Here is a 6,925-nt window from a genome sequence, read left to right on the forward strand (position 1 = left end):
TTTTTTTTATCTCTGTCCCCACTCATTCAACTAATTTGCATACTGAGTCATCTCTCAACAAGTTGCCTTGACAACAGAAATGCATATTTAAAACATTACCACATGATAAAATTATTTTTATTTTTACCGTAATCACTTCTTTTGCTCAATCGGCACAAGAGCACTTCCAATTCACTATTCTAAAACTACTTTAAGCTTTTAATCACTTTTTCCTTTTCACAAAAATCACTCTATTGTCATGGAACTTCCCTGAGTTATTCCTCAACTTCAGGCTTTAAGTGAGTGGATGATAAACAGACTCACATGCCCAATATGCTGTCTAATCTTCATGAGATCTCTTGTATTTGTAAGTGTTAGTAAGGTTAATACATTTTCTGTTTGTGTGTGTGATTTTGTATATGTTTCTTTTTGCAGTGTTTCAGACTCCTTCACAATTTTCCCACTTAAGCAGTCAGTTTTCTTTTTCCCAGCTTTGCTAACCAAAATTTTGATTTCCCACATTAAATAACAACATTCCTCTGTGTTCTCACCTACTCCTCTCACTCCGTTGTCCTCTCCCACTTCAACAGTCCAATACCAGGCAGTTCTCTTTCCGCTTTGTCCTGTATTCTCCACTGTCTCTCTTTAACTGCCATATTATTGCTCTTTGGAACTGCATTCCTTGTCTTCAGGGAGGAGTGAGAGCTCGCTTGTGAGGTTTAGGGACACATGGCGCTGTAAACAATTCAGCCAGAAACTTGGCCTGAACGTTTCCAGTGATGTTAACCTATAACTTTCTTCCGACTGCTGCATGTGGAAAATTGATCCAGGTCTGCTTTTCACCTAAAAGTGACAAAACTAAGACATTTTCATTATTATCATCACTGCTTAAACAACACACATCTCTCTCTCCGGGCAGAAACACCAATTTATGTCATGTATTCGCATTCATGAATGTAAGCATGTCTTCATGGCTTGTGCTTACCTTTCAATCTTTTAGACCGGTCTGTTGTCCGCCTCATATCAGATCGTACCTTCGGCCACATTTGTTCTCTCTGTTACAAGGGAACCGGGCGGAAACACCAAATATTAAACCCGATTCTTTGATCCCCATGATAGAACAGAGAAAACCCGACCCAGAGTGGTCAAAACATTTATAGTTCTTTATTCAATCATCTTCCGGAAGAGAGAGCCCTGCACAGCCCAAAGCCAGTTGCAGAATCTCTAACATTAGAATCTAAAAGTGTGTCTCATATAGTGTTATTTTGGTACTTCACACGTCACACAGTTTCAATACAAACAACTCCTTATATGTCAGTAGCTTCCGCTTTTTCTGTCTAGCTTCCTCTATTTATTAATATGCTTGTACAGCTGCACACGGACGTCCTGTTTTTCAGTCTGGCTGAGCACTTAGTTTGTGAGTCAAAAGTGGCCTTGGTTTACAATTACTAAAATACATAAAACAATATAATCAGCAAATAAGCATTAAGAATATATATTTATTTCCTAACACTGGTCTGTGACTGGTCTCTCTTCACTTGCATACCCACCACGGAGGCAGTGGAGACTGTCAGAAAACGACTACAAGAAGACAGCTCCTTGGAAGACAGGACCAACTTCATACCCGATCAGATCTGCACACTGTTAGACCTCTGCCTTACCACAACATACTTCAAATACAACGAAGGCTTCTACAGACAAAAACATGGCTGTGCCATGGGCTCCCCCGTGTCACCTATTGTAGCCAACCTTTACATGGAGGAAGTGGAAAGAAAGGCTCTTGGCTCTTTCAAAGGAAGAGTACCCAGCCACTGGTACAGATATGTAGACGACACCTGGGTCAAAATCAAGACACAAGAAGTGGAATCCTTCACTGCGCACATTAACGCTGTGGATAAAAACATCAAGTTCACCAGGGAAGACACAAAGGACAACTGTTTGCCTTTCCTGGACTGCGCTGTGCACATTGAAGAGAATGGCAACCTCAACATCGAAGTTTACCGGAAGCCCACACACACGGACCAGTACCTCCTCTTTGACTCCCATCACCCTCTGGAACACAAACTTGGAGTAATCAGGACCCTACACCACCAGGCAGAACATGTTCCCTCTATGCCTGAAAGAAAAAAGAAGGAACACACACACGTAAAGGAAGCACTCAAAACATGCGGTTATCCTAATTGGGCGTTCATAAAGTCAGCAAAGAGGCACAGAAAAGAAGATCAGACACCAGCGAGGGAGGATAAGAAAGACAGACGCAACAACATTGTCATCCCCTATGTAGCCGGTGTATCAGAAAAACTCAGGAGAGTTTTCTCCAAGCATGACATCCCGGTGCATTTCAGACCCAGCAACACGCTCAGACAAAAACTGGTTCACCCGAAAGACAAAACTCCAAAACACAAACTTAACAACGTGGTGTATGCTGTACAGTGCAGCGAGGAATGCCCAGACCTCTACATTGGAGAGACCAAACAGCCACTTCACAAGCGTATGGCACAACATAGAAGAGCCACCTCCACAGGACAAGACTCAGCAGTCCATCTGCATCTTAAGGATAAAGGACACTCTTTCGAGGATGCCAATGTTCACATTTTGGACAGACAGGACAGATGGTTTGAAAGAGGAGTGAAAGAAGCCATCTATGTCCACTGTGAGCGACCATTTTTGAACAGAGGCGGTGGTTTACGACACCAACTGTCTGCCATCTATAATCCAGTTTTGAGTTCCCTCCCCAGACGCCTTAACGCCCACTCACATCCTGGGCCATCTGACCTCAGGAATTCGCATGATAAGGTGGGGCCAGGTTTCACAATGAGCTCACCCGAAACCCTGGCTGATTGGGACCCACACCCATTTTCCCAAGTTTTTGACTCGGTACATGCTCTCTCTCATCGGGGGGTCCGGGCCTCTGTTAAACTGGTCAGCTCTAAATTTGTTTGGCCGGGCCTTCGCAAATCGGTGAAGGAATGGGCGGCGGCGTGCATTCCTTGCCAGCGTGCGAAGGTTCATAAACACACCAAGGCACCCCTGGAGCAGCTCTTCATACCCGGCAAACGTTTCGATCATGTGCATGTCGATCTGGTGGGTCCTCTGCCGCAGTCACAAGGTTTTACGCACCTTTTGACTATTGTTGACCGCACCACCCGGTGGCCGGAGGCGGTCCCCCTGGCGTCCACTACCGCAGCAGTGGTGGCCGGGGCATTTTTGTCAACCTGGGTCTCGCGTTTCGGCCCCCCCCCGCGGACATTACCTTAGACAGAGGCCCCCAGTTCATTTCCGAGCTTTGGTCGGCCATGGCTGATGGACTGGGTGCCAAGGTCCACCGCACAACCGCATACAACCCGCAAGCTAATGGGATGTGTGAACGGTTCCACCGGTCGCTTAAGGCTGCTTTTCGCGCTTCCTTAAAGGATGGCAATTAGGTTGACCGCCTCCCGTGGGTTTTGCTTGAGCTGTGCTTTGCGGTTAAGGAGGATCTTCGATCCATCGGTGCTATCTCTCAACCCGCTTTTGCACTCACTTCGGGTTCCTGGTTGCACCATTGCCTGCCTGACACCTTTGTTCCAAAGACTTTAGAGACTGCTAAGTTTGTTTTTGTCAGGCACGATGCCCACAGGACACCGCTGCGGCCGCTGTATGACGGCCCATTCAGGGTTATCGAACCGGGCCAGAAACATTTTGTTTTGGATTTTGGGGGTCGTAGGGATACTGTGTGTGTTGACAGACTTAAACCTGCACATGTTCTTCCGGACAGTCATGTAGTGCCGGCCCAGGCCCCTCGCCGTGGCCGCCCTCCTTCGACGGGGTTAACAGACTCTGGTTTTCCCCCCAGGACTACCCCCGTAGTTTATTTTCTTACTACCTGTAATTTATTGCAGATTACTTGTATTTGCTTAATTGTTTACTAAATGTTTGAGGTGTGAAATAAACCGCAATGGAGCAAAATATGGGTGTGTGTGGTTGGAGGATGTGTTTGTGCGCGCGTGCGTGTGTGTGCATGCGTGTGCGTGCGTGCGTGCGTGCGTGTGCGCGCGGGGGTGGGGGGGGGGGGGGGGGGGCGAACATTTTTCTTGTAAAACAAAGGGGGGCCTAGCAAAAAAAGTTTGGGAACATCTGAATTAATCTTTCAATCTTAAATATGATCAACCTCTGTCTAATAATTGGCTATGTACCACAGGCCTTCAAGCTAGCAGTAGTTAAACCGTTACTTAAACAGTCATCACTTGATCCAGAACTCCAAACTTCCTTTTAGCTTAAAAATTCTTGATTGTCATTTATTATCTTACTAATAAAAACAACTCAGTCATTTTAAATTCTTGGATGTAACCTTAAAGCAAGGTTTAAGTCAAGCCTGATGTTGTCACACACATAAAGGAATTAATCGCACTCTTATTAATTTAACACTGATATGAGATCAGTACTCGGTATCAGCAGATATCTTAAGCCAGAATATCTATCAGAACTGGAAAAAGTTGCATTGAAGCAGCTTGTTGAGTCTCAGCTAATGGCTGTGCAGCACTTTGATCTGCTTTTTAAATGAGAAATACAAAAGATCTGACTTGGCTTCTTTCTCAATTACTGATCAGAATAAATAAATAAGGAATACAATGGTGTGAAAAAATGTTTGCCCCCTGCAAAAACAAACACTTTATCCTGAAAAAGAAGGAAATTTGAGCAACAGACAGAACTGGAGAAGGCTCTTGAATGAGAGGTGAAACGTTTTCACAAAAACTGGCCAATTGTCACAAAAAACAGTTTTTTCCTAGGAAAAGGCGGATGATTCACTGATCCTTGGCAGAAATTCCAATTGTAAAGGGAATCAGACACAGTGACTGAACCAATAAGGGAACAAATGGAGGTTTCTACACAAAGATCCTTTCTTTGCAGCTGCAGCTCTCACACTTTAAGTTTTTGACAAGTCCATGTGGTCTTGCAGGGCTGCCGTGGTCCCTATGAAGATAGTACAAGAGCTCACATTCATTACAACTACAGGCCTCACTTAGTGAAAGTCAGTGTTCATGACTCCACCATAACATGACCATAAAATGGCCTGCGTGGCAGAGCTTCAAGATAAAAACCACTGCCACCATTTTTGTGTGACACACATATATAGAATAGGAAATCAGGAAGGGAGCAAACACTTTTCACACCATTGTATTTGGAAACTATAGGACTGAGAGACGGCTGTGACCAAATCAGCAGCTGTCCAAAGGAAAACATTCCTCCATGTGACTCTTGTTGTTATAGTAACAGCTGTGAAAGCTTTACCGATCTGGACTCTGTCAGGGTTGATGTCAAACACTCTGATGCACCCAACACCCCAGGAGCCGTTGACCAGCAGCACGATGTCGGCTTTCGCTGTTGTATTACACTGAGCACCTGCAGGAAGACAGTGGTGTTGGAAGGAGTCGAGGTTAGCAAGACACCTGATGCGGAACAGATACCTGGCATGAGGGCCTGTTTGGTCTTATTTGGACTGTTTATGGGTGAGAAAAGTGAGAAAAAGTGAAAGGAAATGCATCAGGAGGAGAGACGAGTGAGGAGTAGGAGTATATCACAACAACTCGCCCACTCACAGGAAGTGTGAGAGCTGTGGTTCACTAAGAAAGGATCTTTGTGTAGGAACCTCCACTTGTTTCCTGATTGGTGGGGAGTCAGTCACTGTATCTGCTTCCCACTAAAACAGGAACATCTGCCAGGATCACCGCGTCATCAGGAGTCTGATGGGAAGCATAACATGAGACTTTTTCCTAGGAAAAAGTGTAAGTGTAAACAGAGCTCTTTGACACACTACAGTAAAGGGAAATATCTACTTTCGCATGACTAAAGACCCCTTTATCCAGCATCCAGCAAGATATGCATTTATGGTGATACCAATAAAGCTCAGTGCTGGCGTGGCTGCTTCCAAATGGGTAATTATGTGACACAAGTTAATCAGTTGGTCAATTTCTAGACGTTAGTGTCGACACTTCAGAACTTTTTACTATGTTCTGCATGACACTTCAAATGAGAAGACAGAGGTGAGGGAACTCGAGCCATGCATTCCTAAATAATGTCTCCTAATCTAAGGAGCTTGGAGACAAAGAGGCTGGACTTTTTGTAAAAGCATTTCTCCTCGCAGGGCCTTTTCAGTTCTGTCTTCTAATCATAATCATTTGCTCAAATTTCCTTCTTTTTCAAGATAAAAATGTTATTTATTTACACAGTATACACAGAATATTTTCCCACAATATTTCTTATTTTGCGCTGATCATAACTGAGGTAAGTGAGGCCTGCAATTCTTTGGATGTTGTTCTTTGGATGCCGTGCCAGTTCAGCCTCCTTCCAAGTGGGAAGAGTCTCCACACGATCTGCTACTTAACGGGGCGGAAAGTGTTGCTCCTAGCTCTGCCTGCCCCAGTTCTTACGACATCCAGAGGTGGATGGACAAAAGAGTAGAGCTGGGAAGTTCTTGAAATTATAATGTTTTGAATTGGTTTGATGATTTGAAGGTAACATTTGTTTCATATTTTACTGCAATAACATTTTATTATACTCAAACTAAACTCTTATATTTCAAGACCATGGACAGCGAACATGGTTTTCACTGTGATCTCGATAGTTACTCCAACATGACTGTTTTTAAAGGTGGAACTACACAGTTTCAGCTACACTTTGACAATACATAAGATGTCACGGAGATCGTGCATTGCACTTGTCAGATTAGGCTCATCACACTGAAATGGATTGACTGCGCTTTTTAAACACACCTGAAAAACTAACCTCACCTATCAACGCTATTGTGCGGATTGTGCTCACACACTAATTTAGTTGGAAACAGCAGCTCAGTTTTGTGGACTCACACATTTTACCTTTATCCACCAACAGTCAGCCATTCTACACACAAACAGCCACAAACTGGTTTGTTCATCATGAGACCCATGTTGTTTTTATTGATCCTCGG

The sequence above is a fragment of the Pelmatolapia mariae genome, linkage group LG15, assembly GCF_036321145.2.
Source record: "Pelmatolapia mariae isolate MD_Pm_ZW linkage group LG15, Pm_UMD_F_2, whole genome shotgun sequence".
In the NCBI taxonomy this organism is placed as follows: Eukaryota; Metazoa; Chordata; class Actinopteri; order Cichliformes; family Cichlidae; genus Pelmatolapia; species Pelmatolapia mariae.